The sequence below is a fragment of the Stegodyphus dumicola genome, chromosome 6, assembly GCF_044657685.1.
Source record: "Stegodyphus dumicola isolate Sdum_Otavi_A_Nest chromosome 6, ASM4465768v1".
NCBI lineage: Eukaryota > Metazoa > Arthropoda > Arachnida > Araneae > Eresidae > Stegodyphus > Stegodyphus dumicola.
Window position 1 is genome coordinate 103653022 of NC_140773.1, and position 16162 is coordinate 103669183.

The 16162-nt window shown below is 36.5% G+C and overlaps 1 long non-coding RNA gene across 1 annotated transcript in view; it reads right to left on the reverse strand.

Moving 5' to 3' along the window:
* LOC118199234 (uncharacterized) overlaps positions 1–14029 on the reverse strand; it is a 54414-nt gene extending 40385 nt beyond the window's left edge. The window contains exon 1 of the long non-coding RNA XR_015041685.1: positions 13659–14029. This is a non-coding gene — a long non-coding RNA (uncharacterized LOC118199234). The remainder of the gene's footprint in view (positions 1–13658) is intronic.
* Positions 14030–16162: the final 2133 nt, after the last annotated feature.

A 16162-nucleotide genomic window follows, 5' to 3' on the forward strand; every position in this document is an offset into this window, starting at 1 on the left:
GAACTTAGAACCTTTCTTGGAATACTTAACTTTTATCGTCGTTATATAAAGGATGCAGCGAAGAATCAAGCATTGTTACATGCGTATCTCAAGGGAGCTAAAAAGAGGGACAAACGTAAAATCGAATGGACTGAAGAAGCTGAAAAACAGTTTGAAACGTGCAAGAATGACCTGGTGAACACGGCACTGTTGTCTTTTCCCAATTCTGAATTACCTCTGGCGTTATTTACAGATGCTTCAGATATGGCGATTGGCTCAGTGTTGCAACAATATGAAAACTCCTCGTGGAAGCCAATAGCATTTTTTTCTAAAAAATTAAGTGATACTCAGCAAAAATATAGCACCTATGATAGAGAACTATTAAGCATATATCTTTCAGTTAGACACTTTAAGCATTATCTAGAAGGAAGAGTATTTACAATTTATACAGATCACAAGCCCTTAATATTCGCCTTTCGTCAAAAACTTGACAAAGCAGCACCTAGACAGGCTCGCCAACTTCAATACATCTCCCAGTTTTCGACTGATATCAAATATGTAAAAGGTGAGAATAATATTGTGGCGGATACATTATCTAGAGTTAATGAAATTTCATCGATAGATTATGATAAAATAGCTGATGAACAAACTCAAGATGAAGAACTGAAGAGTTTGCAAACCACTACTTCCTTGAATTTCAAGCAATGTTCTCTACCTTTGGGAAAATATTTGTGGTGTGATACATCAACTAAACATATTCGGCCGTATATTCCTCAGGCTTTCAGACAACACGTCTTTCAACGAATTCATGGTTTATCACATCCAGGAATAAAATCGACTATGAAATTAATGACATCAAAATTCATTTGGCCTAATATAAAAAAAGATGTACAGTTGTGGACAAGAACCTGCATTCCTTGCCAAAAAGCTAAAATCAGTCGGCACACCAAAACAAAATTAGGTGAGTTTGAAGTACCACCAGGAAGATTTTCTGTCATCCATATCGATCTCATAGGACCACTTCCACCATCTAAAGGGAATATTTATTGTCTTACTTGCATAGATAGATTTTCGAATTGGATGGAAGCAATTCCTTTAGAAAATATTTCCGCTGAGAACGTCGCAAGAGCCTTTTATAGCAACTGGATTGCGCGTTTCAGAACGCCAAGTAAACTCATTAGTGATCGTGGATCCCAATTTAAAAGTGATACATTACGAGCTTTGTCTAAAATCTGTGGCATCAATTTACAACACACTACTGCCTACCACCCCTCGTGTAATGGCAAAGTTGAGCGCCTTCATCGAACATTAAAAACAGCATTAAAAGCCCACAACAACATATCTTGGACAGACACGTTACCAACAGTACTTTTGGGTTTGCGTACTGCTATTCAAGAAGATACCAATCATTCTATTGCACAAGTAGTTTATGGCCAGAGTCTCAGACTTCCTGGAGAGTTTTTCAGCGAACCAAGTATCCAGACAGCATCGGAGACTTTTGCTAATAAACTCCAGAAACAGATGGAAGTTGTTGGACCGAGACTAATTCGTAAAAATTCATCTGAACAGATATTTGTCCATAAAGACTTAAAAACTTGTTCTCATGTGTTTCAGCGAATAGATCGGGTAAAAAAAACCTTTGGAACCTCCTTATGAAGGACCATTTCCTGTTATTGATCGCAAGGACAAATATTTTACTATTAGCATAAAAGGAAAACATATTAATGTATCCCTGGATCGCTTGAAACCAGCATATATTTTAGCTGAGGAAAATTCTCATTTGATACAACCTGACTACACTAATTTGCAGAGACCGGACTCAAATTCCGATGTGAATCAAAAACATTCTCGCACAGGCAGAACTATACGTTTACCTGTTAGATTCAAGGACTGACTAAATTATTTTGATAGTGGTTAACACTGCAATACTAGTTACTACCTATTTCTCCATCTTCGTAACGTAACTTAGTTACTGGTGGGGGAGTAGTGTAGTGGCCCAGTTATCGCATGAGAAATAATTATTTTTTATTTCATATATTTGTTCATGTGTTTAATTATTTTATAAAATTAACTTTAATATTTTGTTAATATTCATATTTATATTTCTTTTATGCTGAATGGCAATAATTAGTTCATATTTATATTTAAATTTCTTTATGCTGAATGGCAACTAGTTCTAGTTCTGATTCATGATTGCTAGGTTTTGGTTTCAAAACGTTGCTCGTAGCGTCGCATTTCGATAGCTGGAAAATAAAATGCAATAACTTAGCTATTTGTTTATAATTCATGCTGTTACTAGTCATAAATTAATTTTAAACATTAGTAGCCAAGGCTACACATTATACAAACTTTCATTGTACATTGTACTTCAGACACACAATATGTTTACATTAGTATATCGAATTACAATAAACATCTTTTTAAGGAACTAATTGGGGAAGAATTTTTTGGTGCATATCATTATACTTAGTTGTATTCCTAAGGCAAATTATCTTATTAATATATTTCCTTTCATTTTTTAACTTGTTACACACAACTGCATCAGCACTGAAGTCTTACATTATTATTTTTGTAAATTAATGTATCATAAACACAGAAAATATACATTAGAAAATCACATAATACTTAGAGATTTACACTAATATATCTAATAGAGTTGTATATTATTTTTTAATTAATGATTTAATTATTGCAAGATTTTCCCCTTCATCTCCTAATACAGTCCAAATTCTTAAAATTCCAAATTTTGTAAAAAATATTCATTCTATATTTAGCCTGTTTCTGCAATATTTTTGCAAGTTATGGAATAAGAGGTATTTATACAGATGTGATAACATCTTGACATATGTCTTCTCTTTTATATGAGAAAAGTTTCTTCATAATCAAGGAAACCTTTTGTTGTAATTGAGGAATCGTTAGCATGCATTTAATGTACTCAGGTGTAATTTGTGACCTTCCTTTGCAGTGTAGCTCTTTTGTGAGCTGGCATTTGAAAATATAGTGCTCTGGGTCTCCCTTTTCCCCACATACGCACTTGTCTGAATCGTTCAAATTTCGTGCAAAGTTGTACGTGGGAAAAGGACCATGTCCAGATAAGAAGATGTTGATGAAGAAGTTATAAGAGATTGGATCATATGTGGGTTTCTTGTAGAAGTTAAAAAGCCTTCTACCTACTTCTGCATTTTCCCATTCAGCTTGCCATTTCTTTAATGTAATTTTTTTCAACATATGTTTCGCATACGATTTAGGGAATGGGACATTGATTGGAGGCAGTGTCGTAGCTAGGGTTTTCAGCGCCCAGGGACAACTGAAGATTTCGCACCCCCTACTGCTTGCCAAGGATGGAAAACATTTAATTCTAAAATGTCGTAACATCAGTTTGGCGCCCCTTGGATTCTGCGCCCGGGGACAGATGCCCCCTCTAGCTACTATCCCCCTGAGTGGAGGTAGAGATGGGTCTTGAGCTGCATTCTTAGCAAGCGCATCTGCCCTTTCATTTTGGGCTTGTCCAGCATGCGCTTTTACCCACTTTATTTTTATAGATGTTCTGTTGTGCTGTGATATTAAATTGTAGATATCTTGTACTATTGATGATTTGTTTCTTGCATCATCGACAGCTTTAATTGCCGCTTGGCTATCACTGTAGATGGTAACATACTATGTTAGATGCTTTTGATGAAACCATAGCATAGCGTGTTTTATGGCTGAAAGCTCAGCTTGGAAAACGCTGTTGTTGTTTCTTGTTCTGAGAGGAGTGCAAAGAACGCGCATCCTACTTCTTCGTTTAACATTGACCCATCTGTGTACACGACTGGAAATGAAGGTACACTGAGGGTGTCTTCTTTTGTAGATATTCTGAGTTTTGCGTATACTGCAGGGTGTCTTAGGTAGGGATTTCGTGGCTGTTCAAAATCAAGGGGGCACAGGTTTTGATCTGCTACCTCTATGTTTTTCTTGAGGTGGAATAACGTGGCTAAGTCTGCATCTTCTTTTGCTTTCAGATGGAGGGGTGGGATTCCTGTTAATACACAGAGAGCTGCCGTTGAGGTAGTTCTGTATGCTTTTGCTATTTGTAAGAGGAAGGGGCGTTGGATCGAAGCTAAGAGTCTTTTCTTTTTCACTGTCATAGGATGAGCCCATGCTGATGCCCCGTAGAGGATTATTTTTTCTATCACGGTATTATAAAGAATGTTTTGCATCCTCGACTTGAGGCGCCCACCTTGCATCCTTGCGAGGGCTCTAGAAATAGTTTGGGTCTTCTTCCGAATGTCCATGAGGTGTGGAATCCAAGAAAACGTTTGGTCAATTTTCAATCCAAGAAATTTGATTTCTTTTGAGATCTTGATTCTTCTATTATTGATTTTAATGCAAGGTAGCCTTTGTAGCGATTTGACCTGTTTGGGAAATAAAATAACATGTGATTTGGGCTCTGAAATTATTAGTTTTTGATTGACGCAGAGGGTATGGAATATGGAGAGAGTCTCATTACTATTCTTTTCTAGTATGTCTCTTGAATGCCCATTTGTTACAAAGGCCACATCGTCGGCAAAGGCGATGAGCTTTGTATGGTCCGGCTACTCATAAGAGGTGATATAATTGAAGGTGATGTTCCACGGGTCTGCACTTAGACAAGAGCCCTGTGGACAGCCCCTTGTTATTCTTCTTTCTACTATACAGTTGTTGCTGATGATTATCGTTGCTCTGTTTGTTAGGAAACTATTCATTAGCTTGAATATGTTCTGAGAGCATTTAATGTTGCGCAAGGCTTCAAGGATACCAGGCCACCACACGGAGTCAAACGCATTTTTGAGATCCATACAGAGTACTGCTGTATGGAGAGCTGAAGATTTATTCCTACGGAATTGCTCTTGAAGTTCTGCTATCGCATGTGATGTAGATTTGAGAGGTCTGAAGCCGTATTGGTTGGGGCTTATGGTACCGTTTTTCTCTAAGTGGTGGCGTAATCTGCCCGCGATTGCATGTTCCAAAAGTTTACCTATTGCAGGTGAGAGGTATTGGTCTGAAGGCTTCCGGATCTTTATTATTTTTCTTGAATAGTATTGTTTGTCCCTGTTTGAGACAATTCGGGAAAACATAAAATTTGAGGCAGAAGTTTAGTAGTTTGTGAAACAGAAAAGGCATTGCGTGGTGAATTATCTTAATAATCCTGTTGTCTAATACGTCAGGTCCAGGAGCTTTATTATTCGGAAGATACTTAATTAATTTTTGAAATTTCTTGTGAGCGAAAATCCACATCGTCTGAAGTATTTGGAGCGGTATTATTGTATCTTATATCAGAATGTTAGTGGCCATCGTCTTCTGCATTATCTTTTAGGATGACAGCATCCAAAATATTGTTGAGAATCTTTTCAGTGACATTACCAAGCTGGCTGTTACGTGAGAGTTGATCTTTCGGAAAATCAATATGTGCGGGACTGAAAGTTTTACTTGTAGCCATTTTATACAGCTGGTCGTATGTATCTTTATTATTACAGCAGTAATTCTTCCAGCTGCGTAATTTTGCTTCAGTTATTTTCTTTTTGTAATTTGCTAATTGTTTCTTGTATTTTATCCATATTTCCATTTTCAACCCTTCCGGAGCACTTTTCATTTTTCTACAAAAGGCCTTTGTATATTGCTTTTCACGTCTTAATTCCTTTGTCCACCAGTTAGTCTTCGTAATCTTGTTGTTGTTAGAGAGTTTAAATGTGTTGGTCGCTGTCTCCTGTATTGTTTTGATAATTGTTTCCATTAAATCATGGACTGCATCGGGTGATGTGCATTTATCTATAAGTTTCTCCACATACTGAAGACATGCGGAGATTTTTCTTCCAAATTGCCTTGCTTTTTGTTTTGAGATAGAAAATCTTCTTAATTTGAGGTCGGGGATTTCTTCTGATAATTCAAATGAGATGTAGTTATGATAAAGAATGGGTCATCAAGAACTTTCCATTCTTGTATTTTATTGGAGATACTCAATGTTGACAGTGTCAAGTCCGGCCATTTTTTACCATTTGTTGTTTCAAATGTAGGAGTGTCTGAAGAGAGGTTATGTATATACAGATTGTGTGTAGCAATAAAGTCAGCTAGTGTATGTCCTCTATTATCTGTATTATTGTAATGCCACATTTGATGGTGAGCATTGAAGTCACCTGTAATCACGTGCTGTGATCCTCTGAGATTACTAAAGATATTTTCTAATGTGAGGAGATTCGGCCCCATATCCTCTCGTGGTGAGCAGTAAATGGAAGTAATTAATAGCTGTTCAGATTCATAGTTAATACTTATCGTCATCACATCTCTATGGCTTAATATAATTGTAGTTGACCATTTGGTATTGGTGACTATAATACTGGCACATGGGTTAACTAGAGGATCTTTTTCGGTAGATAGAAATATTTGCCAGTGAAGGGGAAGGCATCTAACTTCACCTTTTACGTAATACGGCTCAGTAATGCAAATTACATCATGATTGTTATTTTCAATTACTTCACTAAGTTGTTCTGAAGCCTTTTTTTCTCTGCCTAAGTTTATTTGAAGGATTCTAAGCTTGTCCTGTGGAGGCGAATTATTGTGTAAAATTGTCGTAAACAGTTGAAATTGAGGAATTGAAGGGGTGGCGGTAGTACTTAATGGATCCATGTACAGAAAGGGAAGTTTAAATTAACTTAAAAGAAACTAGGTAGTAAGCTAACTGTTCTTCTTGCTTTTATGTGTAAACTGCAGCAGCTTTAATTTTTGAGATTTCCCTCTGATATAATGGCCATTTGGGGGAGAATGCAGCATGTGAAGTATTGATGTAGGTTCCATATGTGCAGTTGAACAGTTTACAGTTGATACAATTCGGTACGTTTTCTTTGCAATTCCTTATGGAATGAGGTCTGCCACAGAAAGCGCAATAAGTCCTATATTTGCATGTACTACCAGAATGCGAGAAATCTTCGCATCTGTAGCATCTCCTCACTCCGTAGAATTCTGCGATTGGGAGAGTGTTCCTACGTTCAATACATATTGATAGAGTACGAGGGGAGCATTCGAGAACCTACTTAATGGTGTTGGGGTTTTTGCCTTTTGTGTAAAAAAGAGGTGAAATCTTCCCTTTATCAATCCTTAGTTGGTCGACCAATTCTTCGAGAACTAATTTTGGTGGTAATGTATTAAGGATATTATTGATTGAGATTTTTGGTTTTTTAACCCTTGGTATTTTTATTTCTATTAAGTTATTTGCTTCTTCGGAAACGTTTATGGCGTTAGTAATCTTGTTGAGTTCTTCCTTTGAAGTGCTGCTGATCGCCTCCATTCTTAATATTTGCTATATAATCAATATTGGCATTTATTTCTTTGAGGGGAAAGATCTGATTTAGTTTCTCTGTAATATGGCATTTTAGCTGTTACTTTGGGTATAGCAAAATAGTTGGGTTACTTTTCCTTGGTACCTTTGCTACAGCATCAGCATATGAAATTTTAGGAATATCATTATCCTCTAATAATGAAGGCATTTTTTCTGTATTAATGAAGTTTGTGGTGGAATCATCGCTGTCATTTCTATAATCCATAGTTCTATTTGGGAGAGCTTTCGATTTCTATATTCGATTCAAATCACTACTTCAATTAAGTCTTAATGACTTTTATTTACACACATCTTTTATATTACAATATGTACATAATTCGAGATTAATTTCAAATCTAAAGATGGGGATTATCACCCCTTCGTATCAAATTCTATCGAGAGAAAGCCGAGTGAGCGACCGCTCTCTTCCAAGTTCGTTTTTCGACTCCCCGTTGCCACTGGCTGAAGAGAAACTTTCGCTCATTTCGCGTTCGAGTTGTAACATTTCTCCCACCTTTTGATTTTTGACAAAGTATGAAAAAATCAAAACAATTGTGAAATGAAAATTGAAATACGAATATAAAATGAGTAATTTAAATCTTACCAAAATCAACAATTTCACCTAGGCGTAACAAATATCTTGAATATTTTAAACTTACTTAATATTCTGCAAACTTACATTCTTTAAACAACAGGCAAAAAATTCGTTTCTGAAAAATACTAGCAAAGAGATTAATTCACTAAACTGGAAAATCAAATTGTATACAAAATTTTAATTCGAAGAAAGGAATAAAGAAAACAAATAATAGTGGTAATGAGACAAAATTAAACTAATTAAAGTTCTTTGGTTTCACAATTTTTCTGCAATATCTACTAAATTGAATGTTTTTATCAGAATTTTCAAGTTCACAGTTTTTGGTATCAATTACTAAATCATTCCTTTTACCAGTATTTCTCGAAGAAGTGGATGATTCAGTAGTTTTAAGCTCAAAGATAGATTCTTTATTGTCTATCTCCATTGGAAATACTCTTTGAACTGGTCTTAACAGTTCACCACTAGATGTTTTTAATTTCACCACTCTGATGTTGTCTTTTCCTGGGTATGCTTCGATCACACGACCCATAGGCCAGTCTGTTCTTTTCCTTTTATCGTTCTCTACAAACACTAAATCACCTTTCTTGATGGTTCGCGAAGGTACAGTCTTTTTTCGATGTACTAACATACCAAGATATTCATCTGTAAATCTTTTACGAAATTCCACACGTAACTTTTGGTGGTATCGCCATCTTTTCGATAAGTTGATTTTATCCAAACTGTCCAGATCCGGAACACCTTCAGTTCGCACATCCTGAATAAACATAGATGGAGTTAGTGCACATAAATCGGAGGAATCTTCTGACACGTATGTTAATGGTCTGGAGTTGATATTTGCTTTTGCATCACATAGGATAGTTAACATTTCTTCATATGAAAGTAATGCTTTTCCCAGGACTCTTCTCAATAATTTCTTGATCATCTGAACCAGTCTCTCCCATCAGCCGCCCCACCATGCTGTGGTTGGTAGATTTAACTTCCACTGAATTTTCATTATCGAAGAACTTCTGATAATTTGGTTCCAGTCAACAGATCGGAGCAAATTCCTTGCCCCTACAAAATTTGTGCCATTATCGCTGTATACTACTCTAGGCCGTCCTCTTTGTGCTATGAATCTTCTGAATCCGAGAAAAAATCCGTTAGTCGATAAGCTTTCAATTAATTCTAAATGAACCGCACGATAAACTCCACAAGTAAAAAGCAAGATCCAAGCTTTTCTATTTTCTTTTAAATAAAGTGGTCCTGCTAAATCAACACCTGTCACCTCAAATGCATAAGCATCTCTGACTCGATCTTCTGGGAGAGAACAAGGCACAGTATCAAGAGCTTTCGCCGAGTGTCTCTTGCACCGAACGCACTTCGATATGTGGATGATTCAGTAGTTTTAAGCTCAAAGATAGATTCTTTATTCTCTATCTCCATTGGAAATACTCTTTGAACTGGTCTTAACAGTTCACCACTAGATGTTTTTACTTTCACCACTCTGATGTTGTCTTTTCCTGGGTATGCTTCGATCACACGACCCATAGGCCAGTCTGTTCTTTTCCTTTTATCGTTCTCTACAAACACTAAATCACCTTTCTTGATGGTTCGCGAAGGTACAGTCTTTTTTCGATGTACTAACATACCAAGATATTCATCTGTAAATCTTTTACGAAATTCCACACGTAACTTTTGGTGGTATCGCCATCTTTTCGATAAGTTGATTTTATCCAAACTGTCCAGATCCGGAACACCTTCAGTTCGCACATCCTGAATAAACATCCTTGTACTGTTTTTCTTCCTTTTATTATCCAAAATTTTTGACGAATATTGGTCAAAAGAACTTGAGTACCAGCATGTAAAAGTTGTAAATGGTAGTCTTGTATCATTCTTTCTACTAATTCATGTTTGGCTGGAAGTACAATGGGGACATGATGATTCATCATCATGTCTTCTCAAAATCTTCGTTTTCAACCTTATAATCCCTTCTTCATCTCTGAAAGTAAAATGTCCCTTCAACTGTTCTTCACTAGAGAATGCTTCTTGTTAAACGATCTTCACTAATTCTTTCTCAGCAATGTCCAATTCTTCAACACTCAGGGTTTGGCCATAATTTCTTCCTCCATGTCTATAATTATTTATGAATCTTAGAATCCAAGAAATCGTTCTCACAATTTTAAAGTAACTTGAAAAGTAAATCAGATACCATTTTTCAGCGGTGATATTAACCAAAGTCGAAATAATGTTCTTTCGCTTTTTTTTCATAATTTCTTCTTCGTTAGTAATCACTTCACTAGTTGGCCACTCTTCATCGTTCTTCATAAGCCATTCTGGCCCTTGCCACCAGCGAGATTTCACAAAACTCTTAATCGAACACCCTCGTGATGGTATATCTGCTGGATTCGAATTTCCTGGAATGTGACGCCATTCAGATTCCGATGACAATTTTCGTATCTCTTTTACTCTATTTGCGACAAATGGCTCCCAATGGTCCTCTCTTTGGATCCAAGAAAGAGCAGTACTCGAATCTGTCCAATAGTTCCTTGAAACGTTGTCTAATTTGAGTGTTTGTATAGCAAGAGCTGCGAGTCTGACTCCTATACAGAAGGATAATAATTCTAGACGACTTATGGTCATTTTTCTTGATGGACTCACTCTGCTTTTAGCTAGAAGAAAATACACCGATACATTTTCACTTGTTTCTTTTCTTAAATAAATCACACATCCATAGGCTTGTTTACTTGCGTCACAGAATGTATGAAGACTAAGACTTTCATTTCCGTCTACATTTAAAGCCCTTGGAATTCTAATACTGGATAAAAGAGACAAATCATCAATCCACGAATAGAACTCTTTTCCTAAGTCTTCGGGTATATTTGTATCCCAACCAATTTTTAACTACCATATCTTTTGTATGAGTAGTTTAGGTGTTAGCGTTATAGGGCAGAGAAAACCCATGGGGTCGAAAATGCGATGTACCGTAGACAATATATTTCTTCTAGTAAGATTCACTGGTTTCTAAGTAGCAGGCTTCACCTCATAGGAAAGGCTATCATCTTCCTTATCCCATAAAATTCCCAATACAGGAGTAGGTTCTATACTGTTTTCAGATTTCAAAAGAGAAGTGTGCTCCCATCCTCTCAGATCGAATGACGCATAATCTAATATCTGTTTCGATTCCTCTATGAATCGCGTAAGTGTCTCTTCATCAGGAACAGATGTAATGCAATTATCTACGTAGAATGATTCTTTCAAATTTTCCGCTGTTTCAGGATATTTAGACGAATTTAGATCAATGTGATGGCTTAATACAGTAGCCAATAAAAAGGGACTGCAATTCAATCCAAAAACAACGCCTTTATGTTGTTTAGAAACTCTAAGTTCCTCCTTGTCAAAGTCTTTCCACCATAAAAATCGTAAGAAATCTCGATCACTCTTATTCATAGACATTTCCAAAAAAGCCTTTCTTATGTCTGAAATAACTCCTATTCTATTCTTGCGAAATCTTAAAATTATAGGAATAATTTGTTCCAGCAAATTTGGACCCTTTTCTAGGCAATCATTAAGTGAGCGCGAATTTTTGTCTTTACAGGAAGCATCAAAAACCGGTCGCAATTTCGTGGTCGAAGTTTCTTTGAATACAGGGGCGTAGCTAGAGGGGGGCAAGGGGGGCATCTGTCCCCGGGCGCAGAATCCAAGGGGCGCCAAACTGATGTTACGACATTTTAGAATTAAATGTTTTCCATCCTTGGCAAGCAGTACGGGGCGCGAAATCTTCAGTTGTCCCTGGGCGCTGAAAACCCTAGCTACGACTCTGTTTGAATACCCCTTTATGTGGTAAATAGTGACACTGATTATTCATTTCGTGTTCAGGGACTTCTTCTATAATTCCTTTATTTAACCAATCTGTGAAAACATTTTCGTAATTCTCGAATTTGCCCTTTTGTATCAACCGGTGTGTCGTACTGTTTAAACGCTGTCTAGCAATATCGAAATTTTGACTTAAACAGCCCTTTTCTGTTACCCAAGGCAACTGAACCTCATACCTTCCCCCTTTAAAGGTAACAGTTTTGTTAAAATGATTCAATGCGGCAATTTCGATTTCCTTTTTGCATTTTGTTTCAACAGGATCTCGAATCCCCAATAAATCTAATTTCTACAAATTTCCAATCTTCGATGTGTGAATAAAGAAGTCACTGCGACGGCATTAGTTACATTTTCCCCATCTTTAATACGATCAAATAGTTTTCCCATTAAAATCCAACCTATTTTGGTTTCCATTGTAACTAATGTTGAGTTCAAACGTTCAATTTTGTTTTTTACTAATTTCGAATAATTATCAGCTCCAATGAGTAAAGATATGTTGTTGTTATCTAAAGATTCGTGATCAACATACGCTAAAATTATTCCCCAATCTTTTAACAACTCCTTAATATTTTGCGGAGGATAGTCTAGCTCAGCATTCGATATTTCATCAGTCTCTAAAACCTGAATAATTAATTCCTGGTTATCGAAAATGTTTTTTATTTTTACTTCTACTCGCGCACAGTTCTGTTTGGTAGGCACTTGAGATCCGAAAGTATGAATCATTATTTCCTCCCTTCCCACGACTTTTAATCCCAGTTGTTTAGACAGACGTTTCTGAATATACGAGCGTTGACTAGCGCTGTCAAATAAACAACGAACTAATTTATTGTGTGACCTACTTTTAAGTTCTGCTGTCGCCGTCTCTAAAAATAGTTTATTCCTACCGATGCTAATGTGATTGCACGCTGAATTTTCTACACCTTTTGATTGCAATGCTTCGGGTTTTTTCTCATTTTTGTAACAAAGGGTTGCATTATGTTTTTTGTGGCAGTATACATAAGACTTTTTCTCAGAACAATCAGAAAATCGATGACCTTGAGCAAGACAAACATAACATCGAGCTTGTAATCGCAGTATATTTCGTTTTTCACTCATATTACACTTTTCACTATTATGTGTGTTATTTTTGCAAAAAATACAGTTTTCTTCTTTTACAGGAGCTAATAATTCTGCCGCCGATGAGGGGTAACTTTAGAGTTAAACTTATTGTTTGTGTATTTATAATTACTTTTGTGTTTGTCGAAGTGTTTATTCTTTCCGTTCAATGGAACGAGTTTCGGTTCCGTTTTGTTAACTGCGTACGTTTGTTCGCGGCATTCAATTTCGTTTTTCAAAAAAGCAATTAATCCTGTAACATCAGATTCCTCTTTTGGATCACGCTTTCGGTGATATTCGAGAATCAAATCGTGAGGCAATAATTTCAATAATATCGGATTTAACAAGTGTCCGTACGAACCTGAAGTTACTCCTAAATTACTTAAGCGTCGAATGTTTATTTCACAAGCGTCGTGTAATCTTCTTAGTGCATTTAAGTTAGAAGAATTTTTAACTGGTTCTATGTCCAAAAGATTATTCATGTGTGATTTTATAATTTTCTCTGGTTTTCCAAAGCGTTCTTTTAAAAGTTCTAAGCACGAATCGTAATTGTGTTCGGTTAACTGAAATCCTTCAACGACATTATATGCTTGCCCTATCAATAATGATTTCAAGTATACGAATTTTTCAGTCTTGGTTAAGGCTTTATTCTGATCAATCATCTATTTTTGTAATTAATTTCGTAACGCTACTGCGTTCATTCGTACGTTTCTGCTTCAGTTTATCTAAAGCTTCTATGTTTAAAATTGATTAATCACAATATTGAAACTTAGTTTTTTCCAAATTTTCAAAGAAAAAGGAATTGCTTACCTGTTTACAGGTAATCCATCTGCTAATCTTCGAAATTCTAATCCAAAAGTCCCTTGGTGAAGGCACCACTAAAAATATGTCATTTCTATAATCCATAGTTCTATTTGGGAGAGCTTTCGATTTCTATATTCGATTCAAATCACTACTTCAATTAAGTCTTAATGACTTTTATTTACACACATCCTTTGTATTACAATATATACATAATTCGAGATTAATTTCAAATCAAAAGATGGGGATTATCACCCTTCGTATCAAATTCTGTCGAGAGAAAACCGAGTGAGCGAGCGCTCTCTTCCAAGTTCGTTTTTCGACTCTCCGTCGCCACTGGCTGAAGAGAAACTTTCGCTCATTTCGCGTTCGACTTCCATGCCGTGGGAGAGATGCGGAATACCTATCGGAAACGGTACGTCGCTTAAGTGACTGATCCCATTATTGGTAGCAATATCTCTGAGCTCATCGAGCATCTCTTTAGGCTTTGTGAACATTTCGGGTGGGATGACGTGTTTCCCGCCTCGTCTAGTAATGGCTAGATTTAGACATGCATGATAAATATTTACGGCTCTTATATGCGGTTCTTCGCGTACTGTTGCTGTTTTTTCATGTGGTAAAAGTATACTTTCCGAGTTGACGGACACTGGGCTCGAAGAACGTGTAGTATGAGCCATGTTGGAAGCTGACTATGAGGGATTTTCTATTATAAATTGTGAACAGTTATACTGTGATAAGTTGCACACACTCCTGGGAAATGTCGTAGTACAGAAATCCTTGAATGGAAATGCTTTCTATACGTAGAGAGCCAATTTTTTTACGATGAATAAAACCAGTATTAATGACTAATCAGATTAGTTTAGTTAAATATAAAATATTTAACAAAAAACAAGTACAAACATAATAATAGAATGTTAAGAACAAATAGATTCTATTCAGTGCAGTAAAGGAAAAAATAACTAATAGAAGAATGTAACTTATAATAAACATTGATAAAATGAAATGAAAAATGTTAGGCCGAATATATATAAAGTCACATAAAGTCATATAAGTATATAAAGCGTTATTCAGCACTTAAGAAAATAAGGAATATTAGGCACCTTAATTCATCTCTTTAAACATTAAGCAATTAATACTGTTTGTTGTTAAACTATACAATGCGTGTGGTATAATTAATCAATTACAGAAGCAAGGAGAATGAGACACGGGAGACGAAAGAGTAAGAAGTCCTACCTTGGTAGCCGTACTTCTTCCGTAAGTTAGAAAATCTCCAAGAGAGAAAATTCTCAATTCTTGATAAAAAAAAGAGTGCGAAAACAATGAAACACTAATCTTATCACACAAAATAGAGTCTGTACAAGCTGTTACTAAAATCAAAATTTTACCAAATGCACTAAAATTGAAGTAGATGACCGATAGAGATGCAAAGTTCACTTTTTAAAGTCCTCTGAAAGACTTGCAGGGGCGTAGATAGAGTTTCCAGCGCCCGGGGACAACTGAAGAATTTGCGCCCCTTTCTGTGTGCCAAAGATGGAAAACATTTCATTAAAAATTTCGTAGCATCTATTTGGCGCCCCTTGGATGCTGCGCCCGGGGACAGATGTCCCCCCTTGCCCCACCCTAGCTACGCCACTGAAGACTTGAGAGGGAAATTCTCTGTCCTGTTTCCGTTTTCTAATTGAATAAAGAGTAAAACTGCACAATTGAGGAATATCCACTGTCGTAAAAACCGCAAACGTAGTGGGAGAGGCTCTTTGTTCGTAAGGGGTCCTGGGGGAAGGGGAACGTTGTAGATTCCTTCCTTGGGGGTATTCCTGCGGTGGGATTTCCTCCAGGGTAGAAAGGAGAAAATAAGCCAAATTTTATATTTTCTGAACTATTTGACGGAGAATCTTCTAATTTAGAAATCCTTAATCGTCATTTTCCGCTGATTATTGTCATCTTTTTTTTTTCATGAAAAATGGGCTGTAAAAACTGGAGAAACTGCCTGATGAAGAAACCACTAGTACCTTTTGTTATCACCAGCTTTTCTTATCTCTTTAGAGCTCTTTGTCGTAGTTAGCAATACGTTCAGGGATGAAACCGTACTTTTTCCTGCAATTTCACAGATGACTCATCACACCACATGCTTGCTAAATAATCTTACGTAATTAACGTAATAATAATCTGATCACTACAAAAATAGTTCCAAGGAATACCTGACACAATTGCGCATCCGGTGATACAAATCTTGAGAGTAAATGATGGACTAAAAAGCCATGTTATTCTTGCCTTGCATGAACAATGGCGAACACAATGGGCTCCCACGAGTAAACTAGAAATTAATTAATAACTTTTTTCGTATGGAGGATACAGACTTAATCCATGTATCAAAACGCATGTCTTGGCTTCCTCAATAGGATGGTATGATTTACTCAACCTAATTATGAGGACTTACACGAAAAATGGCGAATATTGAGGAGTGTGAAAACTGTGACGCACGACAATGCCTGCCGGGAATCAGTAACAAAGGA